We start from the raw sequence: 22,242 nt of genomic DNA, 5'->3' as shown, positions 1-22,242 counted from the left end.
ATTACACATAAATATCATGCTCCTCCATTATACTATACTCTTATTATTATTACAACACATACGACAGCATTGGGAGGCTTTTTGTCAATCAACAATGAAAAATTTGTCAGGAAAGTCCTTTAAAAAAATAAAATGTAAAATCTGTGGCTGATTTTCGGGGGATTCTAAATATTCAATAAATATGAACATTTGTAAGGGGCTCAGTATCGCAATATTTCATATCCAATTTTAGGAAAAACCAGAGAGAAGATTCAAGAGAGGCCTAATTTAGAAACGCAAAATGAGTTTTTTTAGTTCTTAATGCAGACGTCATTTACTGCAAATCCTCACATTTTAAAAAAATACCAAGGAAAAAGTACATAAAAAATAATAGCGGTAATACATTCTAACAGTTTAAAAAATACAAAAGAAACAAATACATAAAAATGAATAATAATAATCATTTTTCAATCTGAATCTCAATTTAGAAGAAGGAACAATATCAAGAAAAATAGTGAGGTAAAACTGCTATGGATATTTTTTTTTTAACAAACAAAATTGTGATTTGTTTGACTAATCTGACTTGGATGAAAATCGAATGAATTTAGGGGGCCACAATTGGTCGATTAATCAGTTGGGTCCAAAAAACAATGCATTTATTTGTTTTACATGGGGAAAAAACAAAGTCAGTCTCAACCCAGACCATTGTGCTCAATACAAAAGCAGAATATTGGCTTGTAGGTATTTTGAGTCTCCAATTATTGTGGAGACTATAGTGTACTCCAATTATTGATTCATTGAAAATCTGAAAAGATATTGGTGGAATTCAAAATGGAACTTGGACAGGCAAGTCTGTCAGGAGGATACCAGACAACCAAAAATTCTCCAGTTGCCGTTTTAGAGTCCTTTTGTTCATTTTTTCTAATGTTGTGTGTTTGCGGCGTTACAAAAATGTTTGCAAAAAAACGTCTGCGATTTCAGCCACGCCGAAGCCCACAAAGAGGGTCAAACGCTCGGGGCCGAAGTAACGAAATGACGACGTGAAAGCTTCTCTGTAAAACGCTCGCAAAAAGGGCCGGCCGCAGAAGTTGTCAACAAAGACACCTTTCTGCGGGCCGGGAAGGAAATTCTTTCACTTCGGGAGCCCATCGCGAGACGAGGGCCGGCGGCAAGCCGAAAGGTCGGCCGCCGCGGCTTTGCCTCGCAGCAAAAAGACGACCCGGGAAGCACGGCGGCGGCGGGTCAAGTACCCGAAACGCCGTCGTCAAAACAAAATACTATTTCCATAATTAGGGCCTTCCAAATTTTATGAGCCCAGGAAGTCATGAAAACATTATTGCGAGAGCTACACGTATGACGTCATTTATTAAGGAGGCTTTCCTTAACCCCTGGCTCTCCGGGGATTTTTCACTAGCCCGGCGTTAATATCGCCCAACTTGGGCTTCCTTTGAAAGAGTTAAAACATCATCAAGTAGAAATGTCCTCAAAATGTTCAGGGGCATTAGCCCTATCTATACACATTTCTTTTTTCTTCTTTTTGAGGGGGGGTGAATGTGTCAACTCTGACGTATAACTACGCCTTTGGGATTTGATGCATTCATTAATATTGTGTTTGTGGAACAACAAAACCAAGCAAAACAAAACTAACCTAAGCAGCAATATGGCCGCTGTCTGAAGGAGTGGCCGTTTTGCCACTTGCTGTGGCCTGAAAATGACATCACAGTTGCGCGGGTAGCGACTGATTACGGCTCAGTTTGCCAGTGTCACATGACCAAACGGGTTATGTGTGACTGGTTATTTGCTCAGGAAACAACCAATCACAGCTCGCCTTGCCAACATCATATGAGCCAACTCAGAAAACAAATTCTTATCTGAGCCCAGCGCAACTGCGATGTCATATTCAGGCGACGGCAAGTGGGAAAATGGCCGCCCCCTCACCAGGAATAAAACCGGTGTCTTTTGCCGTTTAATCGTTATTCCACAAACGCAATTTTCATCAGAATGCCGTATTTGGGTTCATTGGGGCACGTCGCAAGTTTTGGCTTGACCATGTCCCCGCCAATCAGCAAAGAAACTATATGGAAGATCAAACTACAAAGAAATGTGGTTGAAAGGTCTGTTCATGCTCGAAAAAAACAGTAGTCCTTTAAAAATAAAAAAAAAAAACTATCAAGCTATCGTATTTTGAGATAAAGACATCATTTTTGAAGTCTAAAACCGATTTTCCAGAGTGAAACTTGCGAGCGAGGTCATGAATCAAGCAAAGAGCAAAGTGCGTGTCCGGGCAGGCATAGTGTGACAAAGTGCTTTATTTATACTACGGAGTAGAAGGGCTACGTGGAAGTGACAAATAAACACATTTTCTCGTCGCAACCCGACACTTGCCGGGAGCGGCCTTTTTCCCGGAAGAAATCAAAAGCGTTTCGCCGTCAGTTAGTCTTCCACGCTCCTGACATTTTGTCACGTACGCTAACGTGACGAGAGAAGCTCGGTATAAACAAACGATTGCGGTTTGGTTCACTTGAAAAAAAACGGAGGGCTAGGATAACGGAAGGGCACCTAAGACGTTTAAAAACGATGAAGCGGCGAATTCTTCTTAAATGCCCGACTTCGGTGGCGAGAACGTAACGACGGAAACTTGGTAAAAAAAAAAAACAAAAAAACATGAACTGACGATTACGATTAAGTTGGCCTGATGAAAAATGGTGGTTTGACCATGATCTAAGACTCTTGAAGAATGATGAATAACGAGCAGGAAAACTTTGTTCAATGCCCAACTTTGGCGGCGATAAAATGACGAGAGAAGCTTGGGTTAAAAACAAAACATGAATTGCCGATTACAGCTAGGTTCGCCTTGAAAAAAAAATGACGCGCCGATGATGACGGAAGGGCACCTAAGCCGCTCGAAGAATGTTGAATGACGGAGCGTCAAAACTTTGCTAAACGCCCAACTTTGGCGGCGACGACGTAACGAGAAAAAATTGGGCGAAAAGAAGAAAAAAAAACACCGACCGACGATTACAAAATTCCGACGGCCGCTCAGCCGGCTCGCTATAGATTTGATGATTTATTGCTAGGGGAAAAAAGATTGAGTTTATTCAAACAGCAAGAAAATAATATCATAAACTAGCAGGCTGATGGTCATAATATGGGTTCACGTAAGTGGGTCGCAAAAAAAAAAAAAAAAAAAAAAAAAGTGGAGCCCATTCCATCAAGCTAATTGCCTGTTTGTGAAGAGGGAGCAAACTTTTCCAAGCGCCACTCCATAATGGAAGCTTTTTCTTAATCATAAATAGAGCTCTTGTATCCCACGGGGACTTGCTATTCTAATTTACAATTGAACTAAAGACCAAAGCCATCAATCTTTCACGGACACTTTATTTCGGCACCCCCCACTCTGCCTTGTAATTGTGGCGGCGCGGCCGTAAACAAGCGCGAGAAGCCGGCGCTGACTGATCGCTGGAAATGACATATTAACACATAAGCACTCTCATTCACTTTGCGCCCGATTGCCGACGGACACGCACGTGCCAACGCGCGCGCGGACCCCGGAGGGTAATGAGGGCAAACGCTGGGTGACGTTTGCGTGAGATCCGAGCTATTGACGGACGAACGTCATCGCGTACGCTGAGGCCTAACCGGGGAGGACACCAAAACGTGGCTTCGGGGTCGCACGCTTGTTTGTTCCCCGGGCGATCTAATGCGGAGAACGTCGTAGGAAAGAATTGGATTTACGTTATTAGGCCATATTTGGGTCGGGGTTAGCATCGACGCCCACCTGGTACCCGGGGACCAATGGACCGTTTACTGTAGCGGTCCCTCACGAACGGATTTTCCCGATAAACGTTGACAAACTCTTAATAAGATGACGGAAAGTGAGTTTTTGTCCATCGGGGTATTTGTCACTGACCGGCAGAGGTGGACGGTCAGTCGGGGACCGAAGGACTGTCCGGTGATTCCTAACTACCTAACTAACGGACGTCCGTTTTCCAGAGAAATAGCGAGTCACCGACAAAAAAGATGACCTAAGCATTGACGGAAAGCATTTTTTTTCCCATTATAGCATTTGTCACCGACCAGCAGAGGTGGACAGTCCGTTGGGGACCGAAGGACTGTCCGGTGATTCCTAACTAACTAACGAACTAACTAACTAACTAACGAACTAAACGACATCCGTTTTCCAGAGAAATGGCGAGTCACCGAGAAAAAAAGATGACCATGAGCGTTTTTTTTTCCATTATAGTATTTGTCCCCGACCAGCAGAGGTGGACAGTCAGTTGGGGACCGATAGACTGTCCGGCGATTCCTAACTAATGGACGTCCGGTTTTCCGTCATCAAATGATGACGGAACGGACGGAACGTGGGATTTTGACCGTTCTAGTATTCGCCACTGACCAGCAGACGTGGACGGTCAAACGGAAAGCAAATAAATCGTCTGCGAGGATATGACCATGCAAGCCTATGCAACATACGCGACGGCCCCTTCCAGATTCTGCGCTCGGGGGCGCTCACGGGTCCGAGAGCGCGCCCCAGGGGTGTGGCTCTGTCATCGCGCCGCCACAAAAGCGTCGGCGACGACTCGACGATGCAACGCGGAGACTTTCAGCTGACGAGTTAATGCAGAAACTCTGAATGCGACGGACCAAAGATAAGAGGTAAAGAAAGCGCGGCATTGTGCGCCTAATGACGGGCTGGCGGCCAGGCCCGCAGATGTCACAGGTCAGTCATGTTAAGAATGCGTGCGTCCAATCATCCGCCGATGACTATCGGAGCCCGGCCCGCGGCTAAGCATGACTTGGGCACAATCGGGGGTGCTGATGAATGGACAAAGAGGTCCTTGAATTGTCCGCGCCGTCGCATGACTGCTTCGGCGGCGTTCGCGATCAAAACGCCAAGTGTTGAAGAACGCCCATCATCAAAGCGCCGACTTGAAATGATCGGCGCTGTCATTCGGAGCTTCAACTTCTCCGTCGGAAAAAAATGGAAGTCCGGGACTATCTTAAGAGTCTGTCCCCCCCAAAAGACCGACCAACCAGTCAAAAAAAACTACGCAGAATAATCATTTGATAATAACTGACGATTTTCAATAACACGCGTGGGCTGGGAATCGTCGGTGAATCGTGTTCCACTATTGGACAAAGACAGAGGACACATTTTGTTACCTGAAGACAAAGGTGAAGCAAGAAGTGGCTTGTTTACAAAAATAATCAAACCGTGCAAGTATGGAATGTACTTTGACTGTTGCAGCGCTTTTTTACCAAGCTGGCACGGTGGAAAACTGGTTGGCACGTTCGCCTCACAGTTCAGAGGTTACGGGCTCCATTCAGTCTCTGTCCATACTGCGTGGAGTTTGCATGTCTCCCCGTGCCCGGTATTTTTCTAAAGAATAAAAATACGACAAAAATATCGATGATTATTATTAACAATATTGCTGTTACAGTTATTACTACGGCCTTTTTATCCGTCTTTGCAATTTCCCGACTGCGTCGGAATGCACCAAACGTCTCATCCTCAAGTCGGCAGCCGGCGACGGAAAGGGATTCCATTGGACCCGTTTGTTAATTGCGGTCTCTTGGCATATACACACAATCATAAACTTGGCGAAACACGGAAGCTGCGCAACTTCGGCTATTTGGGGTCAAATGAACTGGAGCTGCGTTCGCGGCGAAGGAAAAACAAGTGCACGTCACACCGGCCATACGCTTTTTATGGATATGAACAAAAGAAAAAAATGAAGAATTTAGGAAGATGATGTTAGTGTTGCGCATTGCTGGCGTGTTGCGCGCATCAAAACACAAATGAATAAATATAAATTTGAAACAAAGCCTTGCATACTTTTGAAAGTATCCACATGAGCTAAGGAGCGATTTTCAGGGCGGGGTACCGAAATCCTCCCATAGATGGTCCCGGGCGTCCTCTTTGGCTTGACGTGACGTCTACTACAGTCAACGCGGAATACGAATCGAACAAACAGGAACGTCCAAGGATTTCCAGTGGAGACGCTTTCCCGATTGCCGCGACCTTCCTTCGCTACGATAAAGGCGGCCGTCAATCAAAGCTCACAGTCGGCGTTGTCTTCTCCGTTGGAGTACTTTGCAAAAGGGAGAAAATAATTCAATGCCACAGAGTACTTAAATTCTCCTCTTTAATATAATTAAATTTAGTGTATCATTTCTGTTGGACTCCCATTAAGACGTCCATTCATTTGTGGCCATGAGAGAATCCGATCATTAAGGTATGAAAACGGCCTTTTCTTGCGCAAGAGTGCTTCCTATCTCCGGCTTCTCTCAATCGACTCAAATTGAAATGCATGTTTTTTGCTTTTTTAACGGCATGTTAACTAGTACCTTGATTGAGTGTCTCAATGTATATTATCAGCCTTTGACACGTTGGAATATTTGTAAAGAGCAAGGCCAACGGCAAATGCCTTCAATGATGTTAATACCATTGGACACTAGTCCAATGGATTTAAAAAAAAAAAGAAGCTTTTTACTCTTTTCTACATGCATGGCCAGTAAATTCTACAATCACAGTAGGCGCGTTTTATTCAGCAAGTCCAAAAGATGGCGCACCATCATCTGACCTACCGTATTTCCCCAAATATAGGACGCGCCCTTAATTTTAGGATACCATTTTTCTTGCACCCGTGCTAGCTATTTCATGGAGGAAAATAAGTATTTGGCGCTCACGTAATACGTACCGTAACCGACGAACCCTTCAATTTTGGGGCCCAATTCTGCTAGTTTTCTATGTTAGTGTGTATGATGCACCAACATTTTGACAACAATGTCAAAACTATAGCAAAACAGAATAACGCCCGTATTCCTAAACTCTTCATTTTTTCTGGTGTTCATAGCCATAAAGTGTATCCCGTAATTTATGACGCACATGTGTATAGTATGTAACCTCAATTTTCGTGTTACATTCTAGAATTTTCTACATTAGCACGTATATGACGCACCGACAGTTTGGCGACAAAGTAAAAGTGACAGCAAAACAGAAAAAAAACCCATCTTTTGTAAATTCTTCATATTGTCTTGCGTTCAAGTTCTACATTTGTTGCGGGTTAAGTGTGTTTCAGATTTCTCGCATTGTGAGCGTGGGCGAATGCCTTGCCAGTGGAAAGCACTTATTTTTCCTTCTCCTCACGGTTCACAAGTTCATTTGGCCATAAATACCCAAATACTTCCCGGGTAGCCCCCAGCCATCAACAAATTGTGCCAGATATATTGTTAGTGTCTTATTTTTGTTGGCCAATGTTTTTTTTTCCCAGACTTGAGCCATGCCCTCTGTTTGGGGCATGGCCCAAGACTCGTTTTCCTCTCTCCTCCATCATCTGATTCAGATCTCGGGGCGCCCGGCGTCAGCCCCCAGTCGGACGATTGCAATGTATGTTTCTTGGATGGTCCGAGCTTGTCAAGTCAAAATGTTATACTTTGTTCTTGCGCAGGTGTAATGATAATAAAGGCTATTTATCTAAACATGTTTGCATCTTCTAAGACGCTTCTCTTCTCCTCAGTGTCAGGTTGCGGCTGATAGCACTTCCAGAATGCGTTTGTTTATCCTCCGCTGGCTTTTGTCAGCGTGCCAAAGCAATAGGATCAGCCGAGGTGGCTGCAAATCCTGTAAGAGCAGACGAGGCCTTGGAAGTTCACACACAAGATAACGAGGTTAGCCGTTGCGCGGACAAATGCAAGAGCGGAGTGTGTACACAGTGCGCCGCCGCCGCACTCTAGTCATGTGACGTTCACCAACGGAAGGAGTCTTTTCCCTGGGACCGACGGGAGTCTAGAGGGAGCCGCTCGCGTTGTGATAGCCTCTGTCAAAACATCTCAGGTGCAGTCTACACGGTTGGCCAGTCCATGGAAAGTCTTTTTTGATCTACTCTTAGTTCTAATTAAACAAAAAAAATGAATGTTTGTTTTCAGACTTTTCCATATGTCCAAATCAGACACCGTTACCAACATGCCTCATGTGCAGGGATGCACATAGCAAAATTTCACAGGAATTTCTTACAGTGTGCGTCCTATCCACAAAGGTTTGAACTTTGGGGATGGACAATTGTGAGCAAAACGTTCATTCCATCTGAGAAACATCTGGATAATAATCTGAATAACAAGCTAAAATGATAATCTGGCTAGGAGTCTTTTCCGAATCTTTGCCGGAGTTTGCTCACTGGGGGGTAAGCAGAAGAGGCTAGCTACTGCGTTTAATCAAAGACACGCAAGACAAGCAGGGACGGGATTCATTGCGCTTTGATGGAGAGCCGCCTTATGAAGAAGGACAACCGCTTTGCTACTAAGTGAAAGCATCGTTTAGCTTCGGCTCCCTTGGAAAAGGCCCATTTGTTATCCGCGGGGGAGGGGGGCCAGGCACAGGCTACCTGCATTTTACGGGCTTTCTGTCTAGGACAACAGACTGTCACTATTGAATGGCGGAATTCCCCTAACCTACCAATGTAATAAGACGCACCCTTCCTTTTCGGGTCAAATTCTGGTATTTTCCATGTTATCGTGTATAGGATGCAACAAGAGTTTGGCGATGATGTAAGAACTATGGCAAAACAATAAATCTCATCTTCCTAAACTTCATACTTTCTTGTGTTCGTGAGGCATCAGAACCTCTCTGTTTGCCCGAGAATAACATTGGATTTACACGTTGGTTCAGTCCGCTCGCTTCTTTTATTGCAAATAGAGCCGGAACAACCTCAGCTAACACGAGCTGCTATTGGCTGCTAACAGTCAATTTGGTATTTTTTTTTCTGTTACAGAATAACCTGGAACCAGTATAAACCCGAATTGAAATTTGTTGAAAGTTGATTGAAATCGTGTTTTTCTTTTTTAAATGTTTAAAAAAAAAGACAGAAGTTTCAGAATACTTGTACATTTTTTATAGATGTTGTTATTTAGGGTCAGCTTTCAATATTCACAAGCAATTTCATAGTTTTTGAGGCATCTTACAAGCAAGCTCTGCTGACAAAATAAAAGAGGTGAAAAACCAAGATGGATCAGATGAATACGTGCACTCCAAAACTATCTTTTCTCAGACATGCTCACTTAACATACTGGACTTGTAGTCCAGTCCAATACTTGATGAACAAGGTGAGAAGAGCGCGTTGAATGCGAGCGACGCATGCTGTCTCCTGCACGCTTTGTATGCAAGCCAGAGGACGGCGCTTGATCAAGATGCCCTCTAATTAATTCCAACACTCGCCTTACACTTGAGCCACTGCTAAATTAGCGCCAGCCAGGAAAGATGATCTCGCACCTTCGGCGTAGTTCCGTCAAGTACAGTTGGGAGAATGTGTGCGTGAGTGTGTTTGTGTGTGTGTATATATATATATATATATATACAGTATATAATACATTTATAATACATTTTAAAATAGAATCTAATATAATTTAACGTTAAGTAAATGTAAATATAATTATTGAAAAATATACAACGCATTTTTAAAAGTTATATTTTACTTTTGAATAAAATATTTTGTAAAAAATAAATAAAATAAAGGTAATATAAAAACAATAAAAATTATATATAAATAATAATAAATAATACAAATGATACAAATACAAAATAATACAAACTATATATATATATATATGTGTGTAGTTTATGTCCCTAATTTTCTGATTGTCCACGCATCCTTGCACATCTTGAGGCATTCAGCCGCATCTCGGGCCCGGGCGGTCAGCTAGCAGCCGAGGGGAAAGGAGGCAGAATTTCTGCTGCAATTAGTTTGTGATTAAGGAAGCCCCGCGCGGCTCTTTGAGGGCCGTTAATGTTGTGTCAAGTGGATGATGATGGAGCGAGCGAGGGCCCGCGCTCGTCCGGCCCGCTAACAAAAGCGCCCAGTAAAAAGAGTCAACCGGTTTATCTTCTTAATGGAAACCAGATGACCTTCCTTTTCTCCACTTCCCTTCCCTTTTACAACTGTTTTCCCCTTCCGAGGTGGTACTAAAGGATGTCATCCAGGCCTAGTTTTATTAGTATTGCTTTACGTTTGAGGGACGATGAATACAGTTGCTTTGACCGTGCTTTTTATGTCTTCTTCCAACCAAAATTCAAACGAACAAAAAGAAAAAAAGAAAACGGAAAGATTTCATTCAAAATAGAGGCAACCTACGTGGTCGATGTCTTCCGGGACGTCCCCGTCCTGACCGCGCGATCGGAAACTGTCACGGTGGAACATGGGAGAGAGGATGTGGACCCATAGGAAGGGAGGCGGGGTAGCCTGAAAAATAAAAAAAATGATGTCAAAAGGAGCAGAAAACCAGGAAGCTGGAAGGGAGGGCAGCGAGGAACGGACAGAAACAAGGGACGCAACATCCACAATGACCCGACAAGAATCGAAAGGAAACAGGAAATTAAATACATTCAAAACTAATGCGACAACAAGGAGCACCTGGATAAGAAACAATTGGAACAGGGAGCTGATTGGCCAAAACAGGGGAAGCAAGTTAACGCGGACAGGTGGACGCAATCACACTGATGGGACACAAGGAGAACAAAAACATGAACATGAACAAAACTGCAAAACCCCAGTCAAATATAAATGAATACATTTTTTTAGAAATTAGGCCCATTTTAAGTCCCTAAAGAATAAGCCACCTATCAAAAAATACAGTAATTCCCCAAATATGACCAACTTTTCCCCCCCAAATGAATATAGAAAAAATAAAACATATATGACTACAACTTTGGAAGTGTAAAAACATAACAACAAGACTGCGCACACAATGTCCGGCAACGCGGGCGGGCGGGAAAGTCAATTCTTAGCATTGTTGGGACATGCTTTTTGCAGCGTGGACTGCAAGGCCGCTTTTTGTACCGCGAGCAAACATTGCGGGAGATAAAAAAATCGGAAAAGGTTCAGGCACACAAGAAAGTCTGATAAGTTGCAGCTAGTGCCGTTTTTTTTCTTTAGTTTACTTAATCCCCAAGCTGGAAATGACCTTGTGAACTCCACTTGGCTTCCATGTGTATTCCTAAACCACCGATGACTCAGAATGTCGTTAAATACTGAAGTTTTTTTTAGCAGTTCAATTTACATACATACATATATAGCTAGCATAGCAGAATGACGACTGCATTGTATTATATTGTATTATAATAGATAACATATCACCCAAGTTTTCAACTTGAAGGATTGAAATAAAAGACGTTTTTTCCCGCATTCTCCCGCATTGAAGGCGTCAAGAGGTGAAAGATGAGCACCGATGCGGCTTAGAGAACAGCGGCCGCTTTCATGCAGACACGCGTTTGCGTACACATGGCCCGGCCTCTAACCTGGGGCCAACCTGGGCTTAATGGTTAACGCCACCCGTTATCTGATTGTCAAGTGGCTAACCATTAATAAGTATTTGCTTCCAGATGACCTGCCCCCCTCCCAAAAAAAAAAACAGCCACAAATGAGGGCATGACTCCACATTAGATCATTCCAGATATACTGTATGTACAGTATACATGTATCGCCAACGATAAAGACCGTTACAGAACGCGACTTGGAATCAAAACCCTGAGGTCAATGCACATTCGCTCACTTTGTTTGCATGTCGGTGGGATAGGAGCTTTACGGATATTTAAATTGTGGAAGGTTTAAAATGTCATGATACGGGCCCTGTAATTCGGAACTCTAAACATTGCTTTTTACTTAAGGCCTGCACCACGAATGTGTTGAGCAAGATTTTGTACACGTATGCGTCTGACTTCAGGAAACCACGACTGTGAAGCGCAACGCAAACAATCAGGTCCCAGCCACGATTGGCCATCGCCACAAGGTTAACGTACCGTAATTCCACTAATAGAGGAGTCACCTGTGTCTATATCGGACGCACCCTAACATTTAGGGTCAAATTCTGGTATTTTCGATATTAATGTTTATAGGACGCGCCAAGAGTTTGGCCACAATGTAAAAACTATATAAAAACAGAAAAAATCTCATCTTCCATAATTCTTAATACTCTATTGTATTCATAGCCGTGTTATATTTTTGTTACGGGTTAAGTGTGTTTCAAATTTCCCACATTGTGAGCGGCCAGCGAACGCTGCGCCTGTGTAATGTTGAATGCGCTCCAAGAAGTTTTTTCCTTGTCCTTGCGTCTAATCTCGAGTTCTTTTGCCAAAAATACTCAAAGTATCTGTGTTCCTCCAAGTTTATGATGGTGTGTATACGCCACAGGTGTGCAACTCGAAGGCCAGTTTTCAAAGCCACTCTCTCAAACACACCGGATTCAAATGATTAGGATCAACTCCTGCAGAGCTTGTTAATAATCATGTGAATCAGGTGTGTTGTGGAGAGAAAATTGGAAAACATGCAGGATGCCGGCCCTCGAGGACCGGAGGTCCACACCTATGGTATACGGCAAAAGATCTCGCTGAAGCGCTGGGCTCCATACTTTGCCACTCTTTTGTCGAATCAGCTGGAGACACTGCAACCTCGGTTTTCCTGATATTCCTGCGCCTGAACAAGAATCAACTCGGACGGTGGTTCGGTGTGCTCGCTTCTTTTATTGAAAATAACGACATGACGTTCTCGGCTGAAACGAGCAGCCGTTACCTGCAACGGGCTCTGGCTGCAAACAGCCAACTGATGTCCACCTGCTAGCTCGTCCCGTTACGGTAAATATTGTTCGTTAGAATACGGCGATCCGCACTATAGATAGGACGCATATTGTAGGACGCGCACGCATTTTTGGTCGTACATTTGGGGATTACGACAAGTCAGGAATACTTCCTTGTAAACGGGACGATAGCGGCGCGTCCTTATGCTTGAGCAAGCGCCAGCTTGTTAGTTTGCTAGGTTAGCGACGGACCGCCCACCTCTGCTCTTATCAACATCCATTGCAAATAATAGGATCAGAGGACCATTGTACCTTTGTGGCATCCTGTTCCATTCACTGCCCCGCGCCTCATTTGGCGTGCGGCGCCGCCGCGGTGCACAATGATAACTCAGCATCCGCCCCTCCCCCGCGCCACAGCCTGATATACAGCGCCGAGGTGTCCTGACACACTTATATCTGCCCGCGTCCTCCAAAAAGACAAGGAGAGTCAATTACGACGGCGCGCCTGTGATAAATAACGGCTGACCTCACACGCGGCGGGCTTCCGCGCCGGGCCCGACAAGACCGGCCCGCGCGCCCGCCGATGTGGGCCACGTCTGGAGAGGAAGGGGGCGCGAAGGTGGAGGACGAAGGACGGAGGACGTTTGGAATTGAAGGCGGAGATCTTTATTCCGCCGTAGCGTCACGTGCCGACATACGAAGCTTCGGTGTGCTTCCTGGCGTTGTGTTTGTGGAAAGCCACCTTCTCAACTGGTACCCACGTTTGGAGTCACAAGCCACTTTTGGTGAGATTCAGGACGAGAAAGAAAACGCGTTGTTCAAAATAGCCTTTGAAAACGTGCGCGCATCCTATTTTTAAACTGATATGCGCATACATGATCAAAGGGAGTTGAATGACAAGCCGTTACACAAAAATATCCAAAATCATCTTTGCTGTAAAATGTCCTATGCAGGCCCACGAGTCTAAACGCAGTATTGTGATTAATGTTACCTTTGCGCAGTGTGAAATAAGCAGAAAATTCGGTCTGATTGTCGCCGCTTCAGCGGGTCGTTGAAGTAAATGGGGGTTAATACTTTTGCAAGGCACTGCATAAGTCAAAAATCCATTTTAACTGGGCTGGTAGTGAATAATTTAGAAGAGAAGTAAAAAAACAAAACAAAATAATACATCTCCACAATAATATGTTGTATGCGGCCATGCCAGTTTGTTGTTTTTTATCCATCTGAGGGGGTGGGGTTTATTACTTGGATTGAAATGGTTAAAATTGTAATCAACCAGATTGTAACAAAAATATTTTTGGGCCATATCGCCCTGCAATACGATACAATATAATATAATGTAATATAACATAATACATTCTCACCAGTTGTGGGGGTGGGCAAACGGGAGGCTCGTAATCACGGCCACCCATCGTCAGCGAGCAGCGCCGCCCCTGAGTAAGACGTTTATTTTGAAGAGTAACGTCATCCGACGCATTCCAAATGTTCCCACGTTTATGCTTGCACAGTTTGCGGTATTTTGACGTTCGCTATCGATCTCTATCTCTGCGAGCAACAGGTTTACGGCACTCCATTTTACAACGATATCGTTGCATAAACGCCCCACGCTCTTGACATAACATCAGATAAAGAAGCACGTAAGAAAAAAAAATAGCGGGCGAAAGCGAGGGCCCGGCGGTCCGGGGTGCCGTCGGTGGTCCGAGGTCCACGCGGCGGCCGAAAGCGGGGAGGAGTGAGCAACGGGCAGACGCAAGGGCGCGGGCAGATGCGCGCCGAGATAAACGAGCAGATAAATCAGAGAGCGTCTGGGCCCGAGGCATCGCCATTTGCATTCCTCAAAGCAAACTCCAAGGAGAAAGACGGGCGCGGACCTCCGGAGACTCCAAATAAAAGACGGCGGCTGAAAGACGGCATATGCTCCCTCCTCGCAAGGACTTTGCCTGGCACCGGCGCGATAAAGAAGCCGTCCTTTTACGGGCGGGTAACGAAGCCCGTTGACAGTTAGCGAGCGTCCACAACTCCCCGCGCGCCTTTTATCACATGTTGCGCTTAAACAACACGGCGGGCTAAGGGAAAATTGGAGGTAATTTTGATAACGAGCGGTCCTCGACTGCGTTTGATCCATGGAAGCTCCCGGCTGGCCTCAAAGTCACACCGGGAAGGACGTCGTCCATGCGAGGGACGATGGCGTCAAAGCGCCGATCGAGTCAGAGCGGGAACGTTTTTGCATTCAAAACTAAGCTTTGAATCGTGTCCATGTATGTTTATTAAACACTCATTGTTTATATGAGATGGCAAGCCAATATTTGTGTCAATTTGACCCAACATTCTGGGCTCCAAAAAGGGGTTATTTCTACAAGAAAAACACAAAAATTGGCTGGTTTAGTACAAACCTATGTAGAAAGATGGGTCACAAATATTGGGACGGTACTTTATTCAGCCGCAATTGGGTTATTTTGAACCCAACTCGTTCTAGAGTAGACATGTCAGAGAACAGGGTCAAATATTGGGTTGGTCCTTCAGAGAGTGAATGTCAGAAAGAAGGGTCAAATATTGGGTTAGTATGTTTTTGACCTATCATTGGGTTATTTTTAACCCATCTTGTTTTAGAGTAGAAATGTCTGAAAGTTGGGTCAAATATTGGGTCGGCCCAATTCGGACCCATAATTGGGTTGATTTGAACCCAACTGAGTTTAAAGTATGAACGTCAGAAAGGTGGGTCAAATATTTGGACGGTTCTTTTTTGACCCATCATTGGGTTATCGTTAACCCAACATGTTTAACAGTAGAAATGTCAGACAGTTGGGTCAAATATTGGGTTGGTCATTATTTTTAGCCTTGATTTTTCCAAAAACAGATCTTAGAGTGTGTTCATGTCAGAAAGTTGAGTCGACTATTGGGTGAGTCTTTTTTTGACGCCTAATTGGGTTATTTTTAACCCAAATGATTTCAGGGCGTGTGGACGTCATCTGGGTACTATATTGGTCTGGTCCTTTTTTGACCCATAATTGGGTTATTTTACACCCAACTGATTTTAGAGTGAAAATGTCAGACAGTTGGGTCAACCGGGATGGTCCTTTTGTGACCCAAAACTGGGTTATTTCCATCCCGACTCTTTTATTAGAGTGAATAAATGTCATGAAGACGAGTCAGAAAGTGGGTCGGCTGCTTCGGACCCAAAATTGGTTTATTTTTAAACTAGGTGATTTTAGGGAGTGTGATTGTCAGACGAGTTCATTATTGGGCCGGTCCTTTTTGGAGCCGCAATTGGGTTATTTTGACATCAACTCTTTTTAGAGTACAGTAAGTTCGGACGAGGCGGGAATTGTTTTTTTAAACAGCGCACAGCTGAACTTGGCTTGCGGGAAGGTGCGAAAAGCACAACCCGAGGCGTTAAAAACAAACGCGGAGGCCGGACCCTTTCCAGCGCCGAGCCGCGCCGCCAAATGGTTGCGACGGCGTAAACAAACGGCGGGAACGAGAGCTTCGTGTAAACGGCCGCTAAATTGAAATTGTTTTTGCTTTACAGCAAAGACTTTGGCGGGCTTTACAATGTATTCACATTTACGGAGCGGCTTCGGGGAGCAATTGTTGCCGCGCATGTAACACTTAAAATGTCAATTTGTGTTTGCCTTCCTACATAATCATGCTCACTCGCTCGTAACTTTTTGCAGCTCGGGGACTTTCCCATGAACGGGGAAGAGAGAAAAGTGCGAGTGGGAGGCGTGTGTGTGTGTGTGTGTGTGTGTGTGTGTGCGCGAGAGTGTGTGGGAGGGAGGCAGCGCTTAGGCGAGACTGTCATCACTAATTCCTTGCCAGGCGGCCCAGAGAAGTGTTGACTAACTAATGGCCTTGTTTAACAAGTGAAGTGTAACATGCTTGAGGAAACGCAGCTGGATATGAGCGCCGCGCGCTGACTGACGGCCACAAAACCGTTGGTCGTCTTCGGCCGCGGCGGGCGGGGGCGGGGTCCAAAAGCCGGCAAAGGGGAAACAGCTGGATTCTTCCAAAAGTCGGCCGGGTCGCAAAGGCCGAGGGATATGGCGCCGTGACGCGGGCGGAGGAAAGCCGGGAACGTTTAGCAGGCCTTTGTGGCTTTAACTGACGGTAATTCACCAAGTACAGTATAAGACGCATCCTTCATATTGGGCTCAAATTCTGGTAGTTTCCACCTACCGTGTATATAAGAAGTACCAACCGTTTGGCGACGACGTAAAAACTCGAGCAAAAGGAATACATCTCGTCTTCCTGAACCCTTCATATTTTCTTTTGTTCATTCCTGATGGAATAATTGTATGCATGTATATATGTTATCATATAAAAACACTTTGCTCGCAATAAAACGAGGAGGAGAGCCCCAGAACACCGGAAGACCCTGGTGCTCTCCCTCTTTTGCAAAAGATCGTGTTTGACTCAGAGTTTTGGCTTTTCTCCAGTCTCTCATTATTGATAACTGGCAATTCCATAAATTATATGCCGGAATCGCCCACATATAAGACGCATCTGTGTAGAAGACACATCATTCATTTTGGGGCCAAATTTTGGTATTTTTTTCCTCTGTTACCATGCATATGACGCACCAACACTTTGGTGACTATTGAAAATAGCAAAACAGAATAAAACTCTTCATATTTTCTTGAGTTCATATCGGTAAATTATATACCGGAGTTGCCCAAATAGAATGATCTATTTCATCGCTGAAAATGAGTATTTGCTTACATAATACGTACCGTAATTCCACTAATATAGCACACACATGTATATAGAACAAGCCCTGAACTTTAGGGTTTAATTCCGGTGTGTTACCGTGTGTAAGGTGCACCAACATTTTGGCAAACGTGGGAAAACAAAAGGAAAACAGAATAAATCCGAAAAAAAAACTCTTTTTCTTGTGTTCGTATCATTCCATTTTTGGCTGGTCCGAAAAATATGGTACGCGAGTAAATAGGATGAAAAAAACAATGACGTTATTGCCGATCGGCTGTAATTACCTTTGAGCGTCGAACCAGACTGCCAATTTCGCTGACATAGTAACGCTTATTGCTCAATAAAGTGCCACATAAAGTACGTAAGGCGGTGCTGAAAAGTAACATGCGGAGCGAAGGAGGAATAACAACAAGGCGGCTTTTCCCAGCATATGCTGAAAAGACGCGGGACAATTACTTGGTGGCAAATTTGGGCGACGGCGGCAACGCAAACATGTGTTTGCTTTCATATTAGAATAAGCGCGCCGCTCCGCTCCTGGCCAGACTGCCGCTCACGCTGTTTTTGTATTCTGCTCGGCGTTTGAGTGCCAAGCGCTTTTGCTCACCTATAACGAGGCGGCAGCCCACTCATTTCATTTTTACAAGCCTGTTTTCTTTCAATAGAAAGCCAGTGTTTCCCCAAAAATGCCGCTTCTAATGAGCCGTTTAAGAACAGGCGCTGCTTGCGTTTCAACCACATGCTCTTAGGGGAAAAAAAAAAAAATAAAATCCCTCTGTACACTTCCCTGCTGCTCTCTTGAGTTTGCATTGGAACAAAGGTTACCTATATATATCTATATATATATCTATCCATTTATCTATCTATATACATCTCTCTTCTCTCTCTCTCTCTCTCTCTCTCTCTCTCTCTCTCTCTCTCTCTCTCTCTCTCTCTCTCTCTCTCTCTCTATATATATATATATATATATATATATATATATATATATATATATATATATATATATATATATATATATATATATATATATATATATATATAGATGGATAGATAAAGGGTGCGCTTGTATGACTTACAGTAAGTGTAAAACAGGGGCAAGGGGGAGGGCGTTGTTCCACACTTGTGAGCAACTAGTTTTGCTGTAATCCAGATGACAGCTGGCAACTTGGAGGCAATCCAATGCAAATGTAAGAAAGTGCCGTTTATTTGCCATGTTAATCAGATCGGCAGCGACAAATTGACGGGTCCTCGTGCGGCCAAATGTTGAGCTCCGCGCTCGCTCGCTCGCCCGCTCGCTCATTTTGAAAAGGGGAAGCTCTTGGATGCACCCGCTGACGGACAGGTGCCCGGAAAGCAAATTCCTGGCGCGCTCTTTGCCAAAACGCAATCGCTTTTTGCCGCCTCCGCGGCATCAAAGCGCGGTAAACATCTTGTCAACCACCACGTTGCACAACGGCGACGAGCGAAGCGTCAAAGAAATGTTTGATTGGCTCGGTTGTGGATGAAAGTCTTTTTAGCCGCGCAAGGGTTTGGCCCGCGAGGCGGGTATTAATAGTTTTTATGCGACCGCAAATATGAAAGCTCTTGTGTGAAAAATTCAAGCCATAAAGCGGCAGACAAGAGCCTGACTCAGCGTGGTGTCACCGTTCGTTTTGTTTTACAGCCTTTTGCGCCAGCCTTTCGCAGAATGACGAGTGCTGGGAAAATAAGGCAAATATAAACAAAGGCCGCTTTGTTTATGGAAAGCTAAAGAGAATTAGAAGCCACGGAGGCAGCTTGGCATTAAGCGCGTGTGTAATTGGATGACGATGTTGCCCAACAGCTGGATGAAAAAATAGGTCAGCGTCGGTCCCGCCCTCCAACCTCCAACCTCACCCACCTCCCCGGTCCCCTACGAGGGGAAAGTCATGCTTATTTCAGTGGTTCGGAAAAAAAAAAAAAAAAAAAAAAAACAACCAATTGCATCATATTGACATTATATGTGTGTGTGTGTATGTTTTTTGTTTGCCTTTATAGCGCTGGAGCAAGCGGAAAAAAAGTCACTTAGGGACCGAGAGGAAAGAAAAGGAAGGGAGGGGCAGAGGTGGAGCAGCTGAAGATGTCGTGCAGGTGTGAGTCGCGACAGTCCACATTTGACACGCACCCTTGATTTTGGGGTGGAATTCTGGTATTTTCCATGTTACCGCACTACCATTTCGGCAACATTGTGAAAACCTGAGCAAAACGGAATCAATCACATCTTTCTAAATTCCTCTTATTTTCTTAGGTTCATATCTGTGAATTATATACCGTAATTTCCTAAATATACGACACACCTGTATATAGGACGCACCCTTGATTTTGGGGCCAAATTTGGGTATTTTCGATGTTACCGTGTTTATGACGTATCAACACAAACTAGAGCGAAACTGAATAAATATCATCTTCCTAAACTTACCATATTTTCTTGGGTTCATATCCGTACATCGTAATTGCCCTAATATAAGGATCAATTGTGTAGAGGACGCACCCTAATTGTGGGACCAGATTCTAGTATTTTCTATGTTACGGTGTATTAGATGCACCATCACTTTGGCAACAATAGCAAAACAGAATGAATCTCGTCTTTCTAATTTCTTCATATTTTCTTGTGTTCATATAAATTATATACTTGTTGCGGGCTAAGTGTGTTTCCGATTTCCCACCAATGTAACGTTGACTACACTCCAAGCAGGTGTTCCTCGCGATGCAGCTGGAGTTCATTTGATCATAAATACTAAGTTGCGCAGCATCCGTGTTTCACCAAATTTACGATTGTGTGCAGTATATGCCAAAAGACTGCAATTATTAAGTCAAATGGAATACAATTCCATGTTCTTAGCAGGAAAAACCATCGTCGTAAAATCGCAAACGCATCTTTTCGGTTTTCGTAATTTTCCCGCATGCGAACGAGGATGCATTCAAACGTTGGTTCAGCCCGCTCCTTTCTTTTACTGAAAAGCCTGAAGCTCCAAGCTCAGTTACTGTAACGTGAGCTGCTGTTAGCTGCAACAGACAGTTGATGCTAACCGCCAACTGACATCTGCCCTCTAGCTTGTTCCATTACAGTAATTATTGTAAGTAAGAAAAGAGCTGATATAAAAACGCACATCTGTGTATAAGACCCGGCTTATGCGGCTGATGGATCACTCTTCCTCAAAAAAAAAATCTTCAAGTTACTGTTTATATGACGCACCCATACTTTTGGCCTTCAATTTGATTAAAAAAAAATGCATCTTATATTTGGGGAATTACGGTATATCGCGACAAGAAAAGACACACAAGCAGCGAGGCCTCCCACCCGTCGAGACGCACGCAGAGTGACGAGCGTACGCTCGTGAGAGGAAGCCATGCTAAGCCACTTAAATCTGTCCCGTTTGATAGTGTTTGCGAGACGTTTACTCGCGAGCCACGCGCCGCGACTCCTTAAGCCACGCGCGCGACTGAGCCCAGAGCAGGACGGCCTCTCGAGGCCTTCGGTACTGCGGGGCCCTCCTTCCATTACCGATAACATCCGTCCCGAAGAGTTTGCCGACAGGAGCCGTCGAGCAGATGGGCAAAGGGCGCGTACCCAAACGGCCTGCCCGTTCATAGCAAAAGTTTCTTTAAGCGGGGATTCGGCCCGTGACCCATCCCTCTCGAAACGGCGGACATCCTGACGCGGCGGATCGCTCGGAAGCGTCGGTCGAGTGGGGGAAATCCTCGGGCCGAGCTTCCGGCGGCACCTCGCCGACATTTCAGCAAATAGACGCGCGGCGACGACCGGGGCGACGCGTTTGGACAAATCGTCCCGCCCGCGCTCTTGCGGCGGCGAGTTTGATTGAATATCGGGAGAGGGACGAAGCGGGAGCGCGCGACAACATTAATCCCTTAAGCCCTTCGATGATGGCCTCTGACCGGGCCATATGAGATCCACTAGCCTCCGCTAATCTGCTCCAAACAGAGACGAACCCGGAAAGTGGCTGTTGACAGCGGGATTATCCCGTTTGCGGCCATTCAAAACGACGGCAATCCTAGCCGTCTCCCGATGTAAACAAGCGTTTCGACCCCCCGCCCCCTCCCTTGATGAAACCCACACTCGACAATTACGCTTGTTGACAGAAAGCCGAGTGAAGGCTCCGAAGCGGCTCATCTTTCACTGGGGGGATGATTACACATCAACGTCGGACGAGCATGGCTGTCGACTGCCGTACGTGTCAATACAAGGAGACGGCGTTGATGCTTTATTTAAGGACCTCTGAAGTTCGACAAAAATTGCCGCGGGGCTTGACTGGAATTATATCCCAAAAAACGATAACCGAAAAGGAGTTGCAGCGTTACTTTGACTGACGGAGGAGGGGGTAAAACTGATAATTACAGTCCCCCCCCCCCCCATATAAAAAAAAACCGACGGCATGACCATGACATAATGAGGTCCAGTGCGACAACGAATGACCGACGATTAAAGTTTGGTTTGGCTGGAAAAAAAAGGCAGACCGACAATGACGAAAGGCCCAAGGCGCGATGAACGGCGAATGACGAAGCAGCAAAACTTTGTGAAATTCAACAATGTAGCCAGCGCTAAAGAAGACCCGGGGTTCGATTGCGGTCGTCGTAACCTTTCTCCCGCAAGTTCGGGCATCCCGGCGGGCGGCAGGGACCGGACCCCGCCGGGAGACGATAAGCCAGGCACGGCGCCCTCAAAAAACCAAAAGGCGCGCGGCGTTAAAAAGCGGCCCGTGGCGGCGGCGCTTTGGCATCGGCCGCGAGGACCCAACGGAGGCGCAGTCGGCGAGCAGGAGGCGTAATCCTGTTTTTCCACAGACTGGCGGCTTAAATAAAAGTAGAGTTCACCATTTGGATTGGCAGATGACAGAGCTGTCTTCCCAGATGGCATCTAATCTAGCGGCGGGTTGTGACGCCACGCCCGTTATCCTCGCCGCCGATGACACGTTTGAGGACGGGTTGCCAGATTCCAGGCGTCCCCTTTGACCGGGG

The 22,242-nt window shown here is 45.2% G+C and overlaps 1 long non-coding RNA gene across 1 annotated transcript in view; it reads right to left on the bottom strand.

Moving 5' to 3' along the window:
- Nucleotides 1-10,112: 10,112 nt before the first annotated feature.
- The window catches only part of LOC148422994 (uncharacterized), a 121,678-nt gene continuing 109,548 nt past the window's right edge, over nt 10,113-22,242 (bottom strand). Inside the window, exon 3 of the long non-coding RNA XR_015865870.1 lies at nt 10,113-10,214. This is a non-coding gene — a long non-coding RNA (uncharacterized LOC148422994). The remainder of the gene's footprint in view (nt 10,215-22,242) is intronic.

Source organism: Hippichthys cyanospilos, chromosome 6, assembly GCF_059441005.1.
Source record: "Hippichthys cyanospilos isolate Australia breed blue-spotted pipefish chromosome 6, RoL_Hcya_1.0, whole genome shotgun sequence".
Classification (NCBI taxonomy): Eukaryota; Metazoa; Chordata; class Actinopteri; order Syngnathiformes; family Syngnathidae; genus Hippichthys; species Hippichthys cyanospilos.
This window is presented reverse-complemented; position numbering and strand designations above follow the sequence as displayed.